Raw genomic sequence first — 19,165 nt, forward strand, 5'->3', positions numbered from 1 at the left:
TCTCAGGTGTTTTCAGCATTCTGGCTGAGGTTTTCAAATCCTGATGCTCAGAGTTGGACCCCTAAAATTCCTACGCACACTGCCATGAATTAAGTGCTGAGCACCCAAATATTGCATGAGGATGCCTTTCCCAGTCTGCTATATAAATAATGAGTCTCCATAACAGAGTTTACAGAGCTGGCTACTGGCTCTCACACTCTAGCACTGCCTGCCCCTGTGCCTTTGTCTCCAGCTTGTTCCTGATACTGTATTATGGCACAAGAACAATGCAAAAGCCCTCAGCATCTTGCTGTCTCAAAATGAACGGCATTCCTACAACCGATTAATCTGCCAAAAAAAGCCAAAAGCCACATCTGACTAAAAGAACTTTCCACTTCAAGGCTTGTTCCACAATTCAGTTCAGCTGACAAATGCAAAGACAAGAATTTCTCAACTGTGCAGTTTCCAGTAAGGGATGACCTGCCCCTATTGTTAGGAGAGCTGGGAAAGGAGAAGCAACCCTCTGAAAAGGATATGACTGGGGGGGCATTACTGGGATGTAACACTATGAAAAAGCTACCACTTGCCTACAAGAAGGGAGTCAGGATCAGTTCCCCATATTCTCAAAGTCACTGAGCAGGGGCTGAGCATTACACAAAATGCTGGTGACATAGAGGAAAGGTAGAACCCCTCTGCCCTTGGAACATTTCCTTGTACCCCACCTGAAACGGTAGCCAATGAAAAAGAAAGAATGGAGAGTCTGTGGTGCTAAAGATGTGGCACATTTACACCACAGACTGAAATGCAGTTGAGCAGTGTCCAAGAGGACACAAAGATTGCATGAGATGCTATAAATATAAAGAGAAAAACATATAGGCATATGCTGAATTCTGCCCATATTCAACCCCAAATTTTTACCACCCTGTTTATCCAATTACCATCTCATATAGCTGAGCAGTGCTTAACTGAAATTCTTCAAGGTTAGGGCCCCAGGAACAGTTGCTTTCCAGGTCAATTCTTTGATTGCCTTTACCTCCATCTCTCCAAACACGCTGGATGCCCCCAAACCATTTGGGATAAGCAAACTTGTGCTGAATTTTCTGTCTGTCTAGTTCATATAGTACTTAAGCAGGGGGAAAAAAAACCCAGCCTTTGCTTGTTCAGCTAGCTTAATATTGAAGGTAGGCAGAGATGTCCTCCTTCCATGAATATGCTAAAATTAATCCAATTTGCATGGGAACATATAAGCAGCAAATATTTATTTATGATTGGGAGGGAACTGATCCAAGTAGGTAAGCTAAAGGTAGATATTAAAAAAAAAAAAAATCAGCATAAACATTGATCACTGTAACTTTCCTACGATTAGCTACCAGGTATAATTAATTTGTGCTTCCAGTCATATTAAATTGCTAACAAGCATAACATGTTTGAAATAAAGAAATAATTCAAATAAAATGCAATTAGGGAGATCCAGTTATTTCAGTCTGGGCAAAGTGACCCTCACTCTAATAGCCCGATAGTTAATGAAGCTGACTTTAAAAGAATTCCTTTTTCTCCCTGTGAATATTATCTTTATTTTTCTCTAAACTTCATACCAAAGTTTCAAAATTTAATTAAATATGCTACACAGTCTGGAGGAGTAAAAAGCAAGAGATATGTCAGCAATAGAAATGGCAGACTTCTTGTAAGCAGTCTGCCAACTAAGGGAGTCATATGCTGGGTTATTGTTGAACTGAAGCAGAAGGAGATAAAAAACACACAGGCATGTATTTTTATCTACTTTCAGTTAAGCATTGTGAAAGGTTGTGTTCTTTTAGCTGAAACCTTTCCTACTCCAACTAAGGATAAGATTGGAAGGGAGAGGTAAAATTGCCACAGTAATTTTTTTACTAGAAGACAGATCTCCAGTTTAGTGCAGAGGATCTTTACTTCTAAGAGAGATCACTGTGTTTTGAAAAAGACTCCTGGCTGTGGGCTTAAGATTGTGTTTGATCAAAAACAGCTCAGAAGGATCAGTCAAAGTCAGCATCTCACTCTCTTAATGCTTTTCTGCTCAAGGCTCCTAAGAAGAGGATTGCCATGAACAGGGAGTACAAGAACACTGCCGTGAAGCAACTCTGTGCATTTGTGCATAGATGAACCATAAGCATTTAGCAGTGTCTGAAGACATGGACAGACACGTACATCATTAACTAGAACTTCTTTAGTTTGTTACTGTTCCTCTGCTGAAAATTTATAGCCTCTCCATCAGAGCAGACTGCATGAACATTCCTCACCCACATCTCAAGCAAAGCTGTTTTTTCAGTGGACAATAAAGTTGGTTTGAAGCAAGCTCAGAAACTTGTCACCGAAGTAGATGAGAAATATTCATCTGACCAGATACAACCTCATTTCCAAGGATCACCACATCAGGTTTAGGCAACCTATAGATACAGAATTCTTGGTGCATGAGTAGAAAACAAAGGTAAAAAATGAGAGCTTAAGAAAAAAGGAGACAAAGAAAATAATCACACTAGCTTTTTTGCTCATCTGGTGCCATGTTATCAAAATATTTAAGCACCTAGTAATTTATTCATCTATCATCTTATGGAGAAAATACAGACAAGTATTCATCCTATCTCTACAGAGGAAAAAAGAGAACACAAATTTAGCATGGCTGCACTCCTGAATCAACAACTGACTAAGATAGTGGTAATTAGATTATGAGGAAAAAAGCGGGCTAATAAAGAAAAAAGATTAAGAAAAAAAGAAAAAGAACTCCTGGAAGAGGTACAGTTAAAGGACACGGCAACCCTTCTCTTATTACTTCCATTCTATTTTAGCAGAGGAGAACCTTACATATTGATGGTAAATAAGCAAGACTCATGCAACAGAGAGGGGATGCCTTCTGCAGTTCCAGAGAATAACAGCTTCAGAACCAGCCAAGGCAGAGAAGGCTGTATAAATACACGTGGAAGGCAGGCAAAAGCAGACTCTACTCAAGCACCTCTGCTCCCCACTTATCCCCTGGTGCTGAAATGAGCAGTTGAGCTCCATCTTTCAAACCTGCCCAAGTGTTTTGGAATGTATGCTGAGGAAACAAACACAAAAAGAAACTCTTTCAGCCTGTACAAGCAACGGCATAAGTAACCAAGGCATGGGATATTCAGAAGATTTTCTCAAGCTGTGACAGGACTTTCTCCATTGGCTGCTGACCTGGGACTTACTCTAATACTTACATGACCTTCGCTCTTTCCATTAGTCTACATCAGCCCCATTTCCATCTGCTTCACCACTATACGTTTTCTCGTCCTCTTACCAGTTCCTTTCATGCACAGAACCTCTTCCGAGCTAAATCTACCTACAAAAACACTTTTATTAAATTTTATTAATTCATTAGAGATCTAAGCAAAATTATCTGTCAAAAAGTAATTGATTAAAGAGCAGTCATTCATTTGCTCCATTAGATTGCAATGGCTTATACTCTATCCTATTGCCCACACTCAGTCTAGCTTTTCTGTTGGGGCTGCCAATACTGTGGACTGTACCTCCTAAACATGAGTTCGGCACTCAAGAACAGTTTAGGAAAAAAACCAATAATAATATTAAGAATTGCCACAGCTCCTAGCAAAGAACACCATAATGTCCTTATGTATACCATCTGTAAATTCATGATCTGCTCACACTTTATGTGCCCTGTGCGCATTGCAAAAACGATAGGTTCAACAGCTCAGACAAGGGTAAGAAGGATGAACCAAACTGAGAGATCAGCGTGGCTTCTGCCTTGGGGTCAGTGGGAAAGAAACCTCATCTTCAGAGTCTCTGTAACTTTTTAGTTCTGCTTGCCTTTTACACAGCACAATATGCAATTACTAGCACCACATCCAGCATCACAAGTCTACTGTGTCTTGCATAGAAACCCTCAGTGGGCATTTCCCCAGCTATCCCCAAAGTCATCGAGATCGACACGATGCACTCAAGCTGAGTGTACAAGCAGCATGTAGGAGAAAGTCAGAAGATCCTGACACCCCACCTCAACGGCGCAGCAGTGAGACTCAGCCTTCCTTTTTCCCAACAAGATTGAACAAAGTATACCATCTATGTTGAAAGACAAGTTCAATAAATATGTTACAGACTTTTTGGGTATTTGTTTGGTTGTGCAGTTTCCCTCAGCAGGCATTTTGCTGCATCTCCAGCTGCCACAGAAATAGGCATGTAGACATTCAGGTAAAAGGGGGTTCCACGGGAGAACGTTACAAGGTCCTTTAGAAAGTAAAGACCACTTTTTTTTCCTGTTTTCCAATAAATAACAGTCTCATCTTCACATTAACTTTGTAATAAATATTCAGTGCTATTCTTGTTTCGTACAGTACTGCTTTCTTAAACCTTCATTGCATTTTATATATAAAATATATTTAAAAATATCTTTTCTATATAAATATATATCTGCACATGCACACACAAAAACACAAGCTTGATGCAAAATCTTCTGTCAAGGTTCCCACTAGTGAGAAGGCATTAGGGCCACCACGATATGCAATTGAAGGGAAAGCTGGGCAGCCTGATACATGACAGAGATAAGGAAACTAAAGAGTGCCCTCAAAAAGACAGATAAAATTTGACTGTATGTTACGTCTTCCAGCCTGAGAGCAAAGGAACACAAAATGAAACTTGCAAGACTTAGGAAAAATAACAGATGACAGCTCTGTTCACTGCAGAATTCCCTGCAAAAGGATATTGCGAATAGAAAAAGTTTGCAGGGGCTGACAGGGAACCTATTCAAGAACCATGAGGGGGCAGACATTTTGGGTTATCAAATGGAAAAAACACACACATCGTATTTACGAAATGTTGGAAATTGGGAGAGTACCTTGAAGAAGTATATTTCTTTCCTTATTTTTAGTCTTCCCTCTGCATCTGCTTGTAACCACCTGGATAGAGGGCTCAATGAACCTTTAGACCAAGCTAGAACAGTCATTCCTAAGCTCTTGAATTTTGTGTCTATCACAAGAGGACCTATTACAAGTTTGTGCCCTAACAACTAGTCACACAGCAGTCAGTAGATAAGCATAAATTTTAAATTGAACCCCTTGAGTCTAGAACTAATGTTTTAACTACACCATAACCTTCCTCTCTGATGCAAGGCATACTGCTGTATCAGGTCTTTTTCTGGAGGACAAAGTATCCTGAGATGCAGCTCACAGATCCAACAGTTCACAGTTACCGTACGTAGACTATGGTCATGGGAAAATGTTGGCGTTTTCTTCTATAAAGAGGGTCTTGTGTAATATGTAAATGCCACAAGGGATTAGCACAAGAAATTACTTTTACAGCGTGTGAAAGTGTGCTGTGCCAATTCTCAGAAGGTCCAGCTCCAGCCAAACCTCATGACAGACCCAGAGGCAAGTGCACAGCTCTCAATGCCATTGCCCATTAGAGATGGGCAGGACCAGCTAAGAAGTCAGAAAGAAATATACGCAAAACTAGTAATTTACAATAGATCATTTCATTGCCCAATCTATCTGAACTAGCTCTGACAGAAAACAGTTCAAGCAGAAAATCTCCTTTTTTGGTAACATAATATTTTACAGACACTCTGTCCTTATAGAAAAGTCCTACAAAATTTAATTGAGATGAAAGCTCATACAGTTCTGTAAAAATCGCTTTCATAACCTATAAAGCAGGGAAGCTTTTGTGTGCATTTTTATTATTCTGGTGAAGAGGTCTATGGAAAGAAAACAACATTTTAATTCAAGTGGTTAAAAAACTCCAACCCTAGAACTCTAAGGATTTTTCTGATCATATTATAAGAGATTCTATATAAAGACAGTAGCATTTTTCAGACTGTGAAATAATTAAAGCAAAAGGGAGTAAGCTGCTTATAAATAGATTTTAAAAGTACATGCAGCGCTGTCACAGAGTACCTGAAATTGTGTAGGCTATTTGAGACTGGGTATAATGGGATAATAGTTTTACCCTGTTTGTCAAAATACATGAGCTAATACTTTATTTCTAAAAGTACAAGCTTACCTGATTCACCCCTTATGCAAATAACTTTCTCTTGGTATCTTTTGATGAGATAATTCTTATTGTTAACTGTGGGAAGAGCCATCTAATACACAGTCATGGAAAGACCACGAGGCCTTTATGATTATATTTGTGAGCCTGAAATATGTTCAGCACTTTATATAGCAAAGTAATAGACCAAAAGATGCAGCCAGGTTAGGAATGAGCTTTTTGTTACCTATGCACAAATATGCAAGGATAAGCTAAGTATACTTGCAAAGTTTGGACTCTTTTTGGTCAAAGTATGGAAAGAAATGGCTGAGAGTAGACTGAGAAGTTATTTGAAGCAGGATCACCTTTTTTTATTTGCTAGAACAAAGGCTTTCAAGGACTGGCTTAAATGAGTCCCAGGCTCCCTATTAATTCCCAAAACAATGATGTAGCAGTTCTCCAAATTTAATCACCTGCTATCTGTTTATACTTACAAGATGGGTTTGGGGGCTATAAATTGCACACTATAGATCAGACATCTCCCAAATAAATAAATCTTAACCAGAAAAGTGAACCCGATTGCACATTTGAAGTTACCAATGCATGATAAAGGCTCCAAATAATTATGAAAGAGACAAGTAAGTCCAGCAGACCACAAATGGCACAAAAGAAACTTGCAGGATTAGAAACAGTCTGAATAATATTGTTGAAAACATACAGTAGAATTTAAATAGAAAGAAAAGCATATCACGCATAAGAATATGAACAGGAAGCAGACTGAAAAACAACTACAAGCAAAGAGGGAAATGAGCAAGTCTATTTGATCTTTCCAGCTGACTTAGATGCGAACACTTAAAATAGCGACAACTAATTTGTGATGTAAAATTATTCCTGTTTTAATTAAATTAAAATAAATGAATGCAATTAATTATCTAGGTTGGGAGGCATGTCTACCCAGACAGAATTCCTCACACAGACCCATTGAGAAGAAGTGGGCGCATCAGGCTGACCTAAATTTGGTTTGGTGTTGGAAACTAAGATTAAGAGTTTCCAAAGCTGTCCAAGAGCTGTTCAACTAGATCCATCCAACAGTCCTGGCTTCTTGGCTTCAACCTCTGCAGCATTGCAATGACTCTTCTTCTATCTGTACTGTGTTTTCCTGCTGGGATGAAGTAGGTAAAGTCCACAAGATAGATTTTGTCTGGGGTGTCTACTTTTCCTGTACACATTAATGACTTCTTACAGAGTGAGGTGTGGGTCAGAAGTTATTCTTGTGGTACTGCCCACCATATTTCAATGATTCTATCCACAGTATCCTTTTGAAAGTTCATGAAATGGGAGCACAACTGCTCATTCCCATATTAGGAATATACCTGCTCCTAGGTATATTCCCTACTCTGTATTAAAAATTCTAATACAGAGCTGCTGCTCAGGTTATGGAAGAACAGCATTTCTGATATATTAAACAAAGACAGAAGACTTTTCAAGATTGTTTCTTTTACATAATATCCTGGCCTGCCAAGTAGCCCATCACATGGTGTATACAGATGCACCAGAAGACAGACAACTTTCATACTGTAAATTCCTTTGCTGTTGTGTGAATGACAACATTTTCTACTCATTTTTGTGGCAGTGATTCCAGCCTTATCAAAGATTGCCAGTCCAGTTACTCAGGCTTAGCAGCATTTTGCATTTTAGAATAACTTTTTCTGACCCTCTTTTTCCTTTTTATGTCTTCACTTCCCACCCTTTATCTTTTTTTAGAAACAATTTGCTTTCTGCCATTTGCTGTCTCAGCAGGGCTGTTATCAGAACTAGTCACTAAGGGAGGACAGCTGGTAAGGGAGAGAAAGTTAGACCTTTAAGAACATAACCATGGATTTAAACACGTGAGCCTGCACTGTAAAGTCTTTTGTTATGCAATTTGCATCAAACTCACTCTGTAAGTCAGGGGCATACCCCACAGCACGTAAAGTTCGTAGAAACAGTGAAGTAAGACCAAGAAGCACACACTTGTACAGATAAAGCAAATGAAGAGACCATTTGTTGCAGAGCAGCATTTGTAATTCTGAGAACTGGCCCCTCATTCTGGAGCGGATAAAGTGGTTTGCAGAAAAAAGATGAGACTCACAGCTGGAGGAAACACAGGTGTCAAAGTCTGTTGTTACTGCTTTTGTTGTGGCTCAAAACAGGCAGGCATACTTGATAGGCATAAAAGACAAAACAGAGATACTCGAGCAAATTCAGCCCAGGACTAAATGGGTAAAACAGCCAGGTGGTTCATATTTTCCTCTTGCTTATGTTTTGCATGATGAAGTCTTTCCTAGTGAAGACAACCCAGATAGTGTAATGCAAGATGAAGATCTGAACTGCTTTTTCAACCTGTCTTCAGCAGCAGTTTCAGAACTGGCTTTAGTAGGAATTGCACTTACACTAGAGCTGAATTTGGCTCACTGCAAGGAAACATTTTAAAACCCCACTGCTGGTTTAGCTGCCTGGGTATTATCTTGTTGGCTTCCTCTAACATATTTAGCAGTGAAGTTTCAAACTGAATACAGTAGTCTAAAGGGGAGCTGGAGCTTACTGAAGTCACTGCCTAAAAGTCAGCTTGTCTTACTTATAAACCATTTGACACAGTTATTGATTTTCCTTTGGTTCAAACTCATACTAACTAGCAGACCTTGGCAGCTGCCTATTTTCTTTCCTATTAAAAAGCTCAGACATGACACTGGTTTTATAGGAGAAAGTGTCAGGGAATCAGACTCTGCACTGGCATTCCAATGGTTTAATTGATGATGAACATTTTGTTCAACTCTTGCCCCTTTCCCCGGGGTGGCCAGCAGTGCTTCAAATGCCTGCTGACTTAAATGGAGACAGCTGCAGGACACAGACTCATGTATCACAAGCTGCATGCAAGACGAGATAGCTGAAGGGCAGAACTTCAAAGCCACTGGTTGTAACCACCCGGACAGCACAGGGCTGCTGCCGCTGCCAGCTGGTAGCTCCAAGCTGAAATGTAGGGACGTGGCCTCACAAGCAACTGAACATTTGCCGTATCTTGGAGGTGCTGTATATCCACCCCAGAGAGAGGCAGGAAAACAGAGGTAAGGAGAGCACAGATTGCTTTAACATTTCTATTGGGCTTTCTCAGCTCCTCTGAAAACTCATAGCAGTACATCAAACACGTGGGTTTTGCTCCTCCTTCAAGGAAAGGACTGCAATTAAAGTGAGGAAGAATTGAGCTGATTTTAGCCTGCTTCCTCTAGCACACCAGCTTCAAACAATGTTTTAAAACTTTTGTAGATTAAGAACAACCACAGTTTAAATATTATTTCTTGGTACTTGAAGATTATCTAGCAATTCTTTCACCTTCACAGGAACTTCTCCACATCCTGATCAGCATCAAAAGCCTCAGGCAGTATCGATTGGGATAAGACACAGTGGCCTCTAACGCTAATTTTGATGCATAATTTATTTTCAGACCCACACAGAAGAATCTAGCACAGAAGACAATTCAGGCAATTCAAGTGAAAATAGTCTTTTAACCTAGGGATGTGCCAGCATGAAGGCCTTATGCATTATTTCTACTGCCAGTATCAGACACAGCACTGACTGAGCCACTTGGTGTGACTGCAGTTTGGGCTCAACACATCAATTCTAGACATGCTAAATGAGTCAATTTTAGACATGCCAAAAGTTGACCCATGCATTAACTACTTCAAGAAAGCAACAGAGCAAGTGGCACAATTCACCATTTCGACCAAGCTCTGCCAAACGCAGGAATGGAAGAGAAGAGGAGAAGCTTAGCAAACTTTATGGCTTTTTCTCATCCCTTTCAGTTAGAACTGCCTCACTAACATAAATTAGAAGCAAAGAGGGACTCTGGCAACCAGAAACGCATAGTGGAAGGCACCACAGATTCCTGTTTGTGTGGTGGCGGTGCTGAAAAGGCACATTGGGCTGACCGACCATGCACAGAAAATGCCTCTGTGAAGCTTGCCAGATTGTTTCCTATGTTTCAGTTGTGTCCAAGACTTAGATCTCCTAACCCACATGTGTTTTATGATTCTACAAGCTGGCACCAAGCCTCTTGCTTGCTCTGTGACCTCTCATGCTAGCTTCACCCGGCAAAAAGGCCCTCAGGAAGGAGGCAGTGATGCTCTACAGCTAGAAACAGTTAGGCCCTACCTCAGAGCAGCTGGGTTGGAAGGCACACATTCCCCAGCCACAGCCTCATAGAATCACATGTGCAAATCCTTCCATCCCAGAACCAAACCCATGGAGACAAGTGTTAAGCAGCCTTCATCCTCACTGCTGGAGCACAAATGGATTACAGAAGGAGAACTGACATCACAAATGTGTTTTAACTGGAGAGCCACAATCCTATGTTCTTATTTCCTTCCCAACTTGTGTTTCTGAGCTCATGTGATTAACTATCATCAGTGTTCCAAATATCATGTGATTAAATATCATCCAGTGATCCAAATTAAGAGCAAATGAAAGGTATAACCACTAAAACTGCTGGACTAGTGTTGTTGGATGTTCTACTCAATTTACTAACCCCATTTTTTTATTCCCCTGCTGAAAACAATAGGCTAATTCATTCAACCACATTGGGCCTGTAGCATTGTGATCCAGATGGAAGAGGTTCTCAGGAGTCTTCCACAGTCTTGCAAATTATTTAGGCCCAACTTCTTCATGAAACCACAAAGGTTTTTACCAGAGATACCATACATAATGGACCTGCAATGATGTCACATTTTCTTGTGATGTAAATAGGGATGGATGATCTGAATATACACCTCTGTATTGTAATTTCTGTCACACTTCAACTGCTTCTCATTCACGCAACATACTGAGCAACTCTGCTTACTTATGATGCTTAAACTCAGTAAAATACTCTTCAGCAGGTGCAGTTGTCATAATTCATTAATGGATGGTTTATAGCAGCTCTGTGAATGGAAAATGAAATCCTTTAACTATTTCTGTCCAGTTAGGAAGATTTCTTTATTCAGGTAGTAAAGAACTCTGATTGGATTACAGGTACAAAGAAGTCCTCAATACAAAATCAGTGCAATTTGGGCGAATGACACATTAGCAGTGGAGGCTGAAGAACCCAGATCTGCTGCGCAGTACAAGGCACATTGGACTAAATCTGGTTTGGGGTGAAATTTTGCCTCCAGTTACATCTACACAATGCTATTAATTTAGACAGCAGCTGGTCCAGTAATCTTGTGTTAGCTGTTCAGGAGCCAGTACTGTGAAAAACCTCACAAAGTGTTGAGAGCACCACACCCCTGAGTCACAGAAGGGCCCTACAAGGCAATAGGAGAGACAGAGAAAGCCATGCAAACATTTCCCATAACAAAGGAAGATGTCTGGGAAGAAAACATCCCTGTATTGCTGGTTTTGTTTTTACAAAGAAACTCTCATTTGTCAGCTGTCTGTCAAATTCCACAAGGCTAGAAGCAAGCTGGTAACTGTACCACTACCTCAACACTTGAGGGAATACCTTACTCAAAACCTTACTATAATTAGGAAAATCCATCTACCCGTATTGATCACCTGTATACTAGCAAGTTCTGGCTCTCAGTATGAGCAGCAGAAATTTGAAGGCATACCAGAAATTTTTGAGTGCTTTCTTCCAGAACACTGGCAACACAATGAAGAACAGTAAAAGAATGACTGCTAGACTTGCAAATGTTTTTAACTATCCATTACATTCACTGAGGAGGAAGGTACAGAATCATTTTGGCCCCATGAATGCAGTACTATGACACTGGAAAGACTTTTTCTTTTAAGCGATCATTAGAGACCCACATTTCAGGGAGCAACTTATAAGAAAAATGTATCTTTCAACCGTGACTTGAAGGCAAACTGTGATTGGGAGCAATTGGAGCTGGTCATATTGCAAGCTGCTGTAACTATGTGCCATTCTGCATTCTGTCCTCAGGCAGCCATAGCTGTAGAGAGGCATGGTACAGATTTTTATTTATCCTAACGTGCTTTGTTGTTCTCTGTAGCACAGGGATCATTAAGAAAGAAGTTTTTCAGATACAGAAAAACATAACCCACATTTTTAATGACCTCTCTATCATAGTTTCCCACTTCATACACAGCTAATTATTTTTCACTTGCAGATTTCCTGGGCATTTCTCCATTCTGGTCAGCCAAGAAAAATTTAAGAGCTGCTAATAAAAGGTGAACACTTCTCTAAATATTCTGGCACCTGGGGACAAGATGTCTTATGCATCCAACCTTCTTCTGCTCTTAACCTTTGAAAGTTTTGAAGACAATGGAACAGAAGTGGCATCTCCTCTAAAATCAAACTTTCCTGTTTGGATTTGGATTCCAAACCAAGGCAGGAAGAGGAGAAGCAACTACTGGGATTTCCAAGCTGCACCTGGCTATGTCTCCTTTGGCATTCATTCCATACACTTTAATGAAGAGGACAGAACATGAGACAGAGGATGCTTTTTCAGAGCATAGGGGAATTTTGCAAACATTTGGGGGAATAAATGTAAGTTAGAAGCATTATAACTCTGTCAATAACATGTTATACTTGAAAGGGCCTGGGTATATCTATCACTTAGCAAGTTACAGTCTCTCTTTTAGGGGAGTTTCTGGATATAAAACTCTTACCTGATTTGATGGACCAGTGCTTTCAAGCTAGTCAGCACCTGCTCTCAAAGTTGATATACTCTCAAACTGTTTCAAGTGAAGCCAAAGGATCAAAACTTAATTAGCAGCGAAATACTTATAGTGATCATTTTGCTCCAGATCTCCTGAGGGACATAGATTTGTCTCTATCTGGAATTCCCACCCTACCCTCAGCTACTTGTTAGGAGGTTTGTGTTTTGTCATTTGGCAGACACTTACCTGCCGCGCGTGCTGCGGTGGAAGAATGCTTTTGGCAGCAGAGGCTGTGTGGCTCTGGGAGCTGGGGAGGCAAGTTGTAGCAGCTTCGTCTCTTATGAGTGCTCCAGCTCTGCCAAACCAAACAAGACAAGGTGACATGCTTCTCTTGCTGCCTCTCAGCAGACAGACTCATTAGTTATCTGTTGGTCCCATGAGGGGGTTTGTTGGGTTTTTTTTTTCTTTCCTGCAGGGATAACAGTAATTCAGGTGTAAGACTTCAATTAAAAGGCTTTCCTTCTCTGGCAGCCACAGCAGTGAGAGTCACACCACAGCTTAGGAAAAGAGTTTTGCTTCCAGCAGAAGCACAGAGGCGAATTTTTAGCTGTTACCAGTGGGATTTTCACAGGTGGCATCAGATGCCCAGTTCAATCTCTCACAAGGCCTTAGCAAACTCTCTCAGGCAATACAAAAGCACAAAGTATTGTTATGAAGGAATGACACTGGCAAGAATTCAGGCCATAAGGGCCTTAACACCTCTGCTGGACAGAGTCTGTTACTAAGAGAAAGAACAAAACAAACTCAATCACAGCTGGCCCCTGATGTCCTGCTCACTTGCTGAGGCAATGAGGGAGTTTTTTTGGTCACTTAGATAACAAAGCTAACCTTTGTCATTCCCTTAATTTTTGGAAATCTCCAAACACACCTGTCTAAATATCCATGACCTAGAGGGAAAAATAATATATTTAAAACACAAAATGGGTGCCAAATCTAACTCATCAGTCTCTGCTGAGATTCCTGAGAGTCTTGGGAGGTGGGACCTCGAGCAGTTTATTTTGGCATTGTCCTCAGTGAGAGAACCTTTTGATGGCAGTGATTCTGGAAAGGACCAGTGCTTTGAGAAGAAAGCAGCATAAGCATTAATGCGAGAGCAGAAGAAAGCCTTAATATAAGTATTGCAAAAGCAGCAAAAAACCAAAGTGATAAAATCCATCCGACTTTCACTGATTTTCACTGAGGAAGAGTAAGAGGGCAAGAAAAGTTGTGAGCGAGTCCTTCTCATCTAGGTAATCCATTTCACTACACAGGATTGCCCTTACCACAATTTAGGTGCTTTGCTCCTCCTTTCCTTCTGTCCCCAGATGGAAGGAGACTGTCCCAGCCTATTGGTACTACCTTTGAGATACTTTTCTTTGATTAAAAATGTTTCCACCATCACTAATAGCAAGCTAATTGCAGTGCCTCTTGTGGTGTATCTCTGCCCCAGAATTCAGTCCCAGAAACAGGGGAGATAAAGAAAAAAAGTGTTCTTGTAGTTGGAAAGCTCATTTACTTTTTGTCTTCTATATTTATTTTATAGGCCTAATGTTTTTTTTTGTATACTGTCTAATCCAACAAAAGTGCCTAAGGTCTTAAAGTTTAGTTTTCTCAAGCATACAAACACCAAGTAATCAAGGTAACTATCAGTTCTTATCTTTTTTAAGTTGTAGCTGTGACTAGGATGTGAAGAAAAGAACCAGACAGAAGGTTTTTTGGCTAATTCTGCTCTCTTATCTTCCCACCGCTATTTCTTACATTAGGCCAATATTTTGTTGTTGCTAGATTTGTAAGTCTTCCAGAGCAGCTGGAAAGATGTTATTCAGGCATTAGACTGGGCTGTGGTAGAGCTGGGCACCCTTCTATGTCTTTGCCTCGACATCTTATGAGCCCATGCCTGCCACACATTAACCTACTTGCCACGCTGTCTGCCTGGGGTCAAGCAGTCCATCATGCTCAATTTGTTATATTTTACATAGGATAAATCACTCATTAGAGCTCAGTGCACAAAATAACTTTATCCTAAATGGTTGGATGAGTCATGGGGGAAGCAGAAAAGGATTGTAGTCCCTGCTTCAGGAGACATTTAAACTCTTAAGTAGTCAGTGTAATGCAGCCTGGAGCACAGATCTGATTTCTCCTAGGTGAGTGCACTAAGTCACAAAATTATTCTCCCCATGGCTTCCAAAATATTTCAAGTATTTTCCCAATAAAAGTAGAACAAAAGGAGTTAAGAACATCTCCCCCATCCACATAAATAAAGCCCTAATATCTGAGTGATATCAATTAAAGTGTCCTCAAGATGAGAAAGGAACATAACCCTGACCTCCTACACACAGAATAAGTGCTCTAATCACTGAGTTCCTGGATGAAAGGGATTGCATTTACTTTACTATTTCCTCTCCTTAAAAGTACCATATAACAAGACATTATATGTGACACTGAGTATTTTGACCTGAATGAGAAAAATCCATTCACATCCTAATGGGGGGGGGGGGGAGAATTTAGTCACGTGAAGTTGAACTTTTATTAAAACTTTCAGTTAAACTGATCTGATTTTCTTCTCTAATTTTTCCCACTTAGTTGCCAACACAACCTGTAATACCAGTGATTTCCACAGGCATAGTCCAAATCTGTGTTAATCAATCAGATGATTTAACTAGGACCTTCTGTAAAAAATCTGTTTCAAAAGCCAACACTTTTCTGTATGGAATATCCAGCCCTCCTTTCTAAGGGACTTCTGTTTGAACACGGGAATTGAAAAAAAAGAAGCAGTTCTTGATTGAATCTTGTCTTGTGCAGTCTCAGCTTGTAAGGAATTTTGTTTAATTAAATTGGCTATATATACATAAAAATATGTACATACATGTGCATGTGCAGTTTGCTTTAAAAGAGAGAGATCAGCTAGAGAAAATACCTGTTTTCCACTGCTGGAAAAAGGCTGTCGCTCTAGTACAGTCCTCATACGGATTGCTTACACATGGTTCACCAGGCAACTGGACTCATACCATGTTCAAGTACACTGTGACCAGCATTTCAATTGTCATGTTGGGAAAAATGAAAGTTTCTCCTTGAGAGGCATGGCTCTCTTATTTTTGATGTCTTCATCATGGCCCCTCATCTGCTCCTTCTGTTCAGAGACGTACCTAGGATCTATCTCAATTATTCTCCGCTTCTGACCGATCCAGGAGACACTGAAATCATCAGCCCTCACTTCTAGATTCACCCACTGGAATGGCATCTTCAAAAAGCTCATTATTTATTCATAACTAGGCCAAAGGCTCTTGCTCTAAGTATTGACAATGTCCAGCTCATTACAAGTTTTGGACTTGGGTACTAAAAGTTGCTGAAAACTGTCTCAGTTATTAATCCAGGCAGGAAGAGAGTCTGGGACAATCAGTACCAGGACAATCACATGGGAAAATTTGTGCTTTTATGGCAAGTAGGATTGTCCTCCAGCTCTTCTAGGAGTAGAGAGAATCCGGAAAGTCTTGAAAAATCTATGTCCTTTCCCAGAAATAAAGGAGGGTTTCTGAAAGACTGTTTTCTTTCTTGCTTGTCCTTGTCCTGTTTTTCCATTTGTCCTTGGATAGCCATAACTAAAAAGAGTTACTCAGCACTTAAACAAAACATTTGGCCATAGTTCATAACCACTAAAAAGACAGAACTCGAGTTCGCTGGAAATTGAACTTTCATTCAAAACTCTTTTGTATTTTAAATGATGGAAGGAGTACTAAACTAAAGAGTTTCCAGTCCTTTCAGGAAGGTTGGAGATCTAGGCAGGGACATGACATCCCCAGGGGCAGATTGGTAGGAATCTGGGATGCCAGACTAGAAGGAGCACCAGCCAGACTTCCTCCTCATCTGTCCATGAATGACAGAATCAGAGAATCACAGAATCATAGAATAGTTACGGTTGGAAAGGACCTTAAGATCATCTAGTTACAACCCCCCTGCCACGGACAGGGACACCTTACACTAAACCATATCACCCAAGGCCTCATCCAACCTGGTCTTGAACACTGACAGGGATGGAGAATTCACAACCTCCCTGGGCAACCCATTCCAGTGCCTCACCACCCTAACAGGAAAGAATTTCCTTCTTATATCCAATCTAAACTTCCCCTGTTGAAGTTTTAACCCGTTATCCCTTGTCCTATCACTACAGTCCCTAACAAAGAGTCCCTCCCCAGAATCTTTATAGCCCCCCTTCAGATACTGGAAGGCTGCTATGAGGTCTCCACGCAAGCTTCTCTTCTCCAGGCTGAACAGCCCCGACTTTCTCAGCCTATCTTCATACGGGAGGTGCTCCAGTCCCCTGATCATCCTCGTGGCCCTCCTCTGGACTTGTTCCAACAGTTCCATGTCCTTTTTATGCTGAGGACACCAGAACTGCACACAATACTCCAGGTGAGGTCTCACGAGAGCAGAGTAGAGGGGCAGGATCACCTCCTTCGACCTGCTGGTCACGCTCCTCTTGATGCAGCCCAGGATACGGTTGGCTTTCTGGGCTGCGAGTGCACACTGAAGCCAGCAAATGTTCAGATTCTCATCAACCAAAACCCCCAAGTTCTTCTCCACAGGGCTGCTCTGAATCAATTCTTTGCCCAACCTGTAGCCGTGCCTGGGATTGCTCCGACCCAGGTGTACAACCTTGCACTTGCATAGTTAAACTCCATAAGGTTGGCATCAGCCCACCTCACAAGCGTGTCGAGGTCCCTCTGGATGGCATTCCTTCCCTCCAGCGTATCAACCGAACCACACAGCTTGGTGTCACTGGCAAACTTGCTGAGGGCGCACTCAATCCCACTGTCCATGTCAGCGACAAAGATGTTGAACAAGACCAATCCCAACACTGAAGCCTGAGGGACACCACTCGTTACTGGTCTCCAGCTAGACATTGAGCCATTTACCACAACTCTTCGTGTGCAGCCATCCAGACAGTTCTTTATCCACCCATCAAATTGATGTCTCTCCAATTTAGAGACAAGGATGTCATGTGGGACAGTGTCGAACGTTTTGCACAAGTCCAGGTGGATGACATCAACTGCTCTACCCCTGTCCATCAGTTCTGTAGCCCCATCATAGAAGGCCACCAAATTGGTCAGGCAGGATTTCCCCTTAGTGAAGCCCTGCTGGCTGTCACCAAGCACCTTGTTGATTTTCATGTGCCTTAGCATGCCTTCCAGGAGAATCTGCTCCAAGATTTTGCCAGGCACAGAGGTGAGACTGACTGGTCTGTAATTCCCCGGGTCATCCATTTTCCCCTTCTTGAAAATGGGGGTTATATTTCCCTTTTTCCAGTCGTTGGGAACTTCACCTGACTGCCATGATTTCTCAAATATGATGGACAGTGGCTTAGCAGCTTCATTCGCCAGCTCCTTCAGGACCCGCGGATGGATTTCATCAGGTCCCGTGGACTTGTATACATTCAGGTTCTTAAGATGGTCTTGAACCAGATCTCTCCTACAGCGGGCCTAGGGTCTTCATTCTCACAGTCTGTGAGAATGTGTCTGCCTTCCAAGACTTGGGTGGTGTGGTGAGAGCATTTGCCAGTGAAGACTGAGTCAAAGAAGTCATTAAGAACCTCAGCCTACCCTGTCCAAATCCAGGGTAGAATTCAACTGGTTGCTGAAAGACTGTTCAATTTCATCCAGCCAGTCCCTCCTCACAGCAAGGTCTTAATAAATTGAATATTTCGACGGAAGTTCTGAATGACCCTTGCTTCCCAAATGCCCAGTTCCATGTTCCTCTCATACTCCAGCTCTTCTATACAGGACATTAAATGGGGCTGGTAGATGCATGTTACCAGTACCTTTTAATACCACGGAACAATACAGGTGTGGTTCAAGGGGATGAAAGGTAGATTATGCACGGCATATTTTGGTGGCAGAAAAAATTAGAAATGTTTTTGCATACCTAGCCAATTAAATACATCTTTCCTGGAAGGAATTACTTTGCATTTAGCCAGAGATCCCAGACAATATCTGTTTCAGGCTCTGCTTAGCACAACATACATATGTGTGTGCATGCAGATATGAACTTGGTGTGTAAACATAGCTGCAGACTCTGTCCCAGAAAGCCTGCATTATTCTGAAGCTTTTTATACCTTTCATCACACCTATCACTTAACTCTCCCTCTTAGCATCCTGCTGACCTCTACAAATTCACAAGAGCTAACCTGCTTCTTTATACCTTCTTGTTGTGATGATTTGTCCATTTAGGATGCCTGTCTTAGGCACAGATGATGCTGGCATGCTATAGAGCTCCGCAAAAGCAAGGACACTGGTAAGCTCATAGTGTTGCCAGAAAGACCTTTGAAGCCTGCAGACAGGTCTGCCGAGCCACTTCTTACCAACCATAGCTCCCTCTGGCCTATCATTATTCACCATTTAGGCCCATTCAGCAGCAGAACTAAAACACAGAGACAGTAAATCCCGCTGCAATCCTCTCCATATACAGCACACTTTATTATAACAGAATAAGGGGTTCAGCTCTGCTGGACCAAATCAAGTTGGCCAGTATTAAGTACCACATT

At 41.3% G+C, this 19,165-nt stretch overlaps 1 long non-coding RNA gene across 1 annotated transcript in view; it reads right to left on the reverse strand.

Moving 5' to 3' along the window:
* Positions 1 to 19,165, reverse strand: part of LOC130596692 (uncharacterized) — a 120,018-nt gene that overhangs the window by 87,707 nt on the left and 13,146 nt on the right. Inside the window, exon 2 of the long non-coding RNA XR_008971584.1 lies at positions 12,835 to 12,943. This is a non-coding gene — a long non-coding RNA (uncharacterized LOC130596692). The remainder of the gene's footprint in view (positions 1 to 12,834; positions 12,944 to 19,165) is intronic.

Source organism: Pezoporus wallicus, unplaced genomic scaffold (genome assembly GCF_028554395.1).
Source record: "Pezoporus wallicus isolate ANWC-B61680 ecotype Strahan unplaced genomic scaffold, APGP_CSIRO_Pwel_v1 contig_1583, whole genome shotgun sequence".
Taxonomy (NCBI): Eukaryota; Metazoa; Chordata; class Aves; order Psittaciformes; family Psittacidae; genus Pezoporus; species Pezoporus wallicus.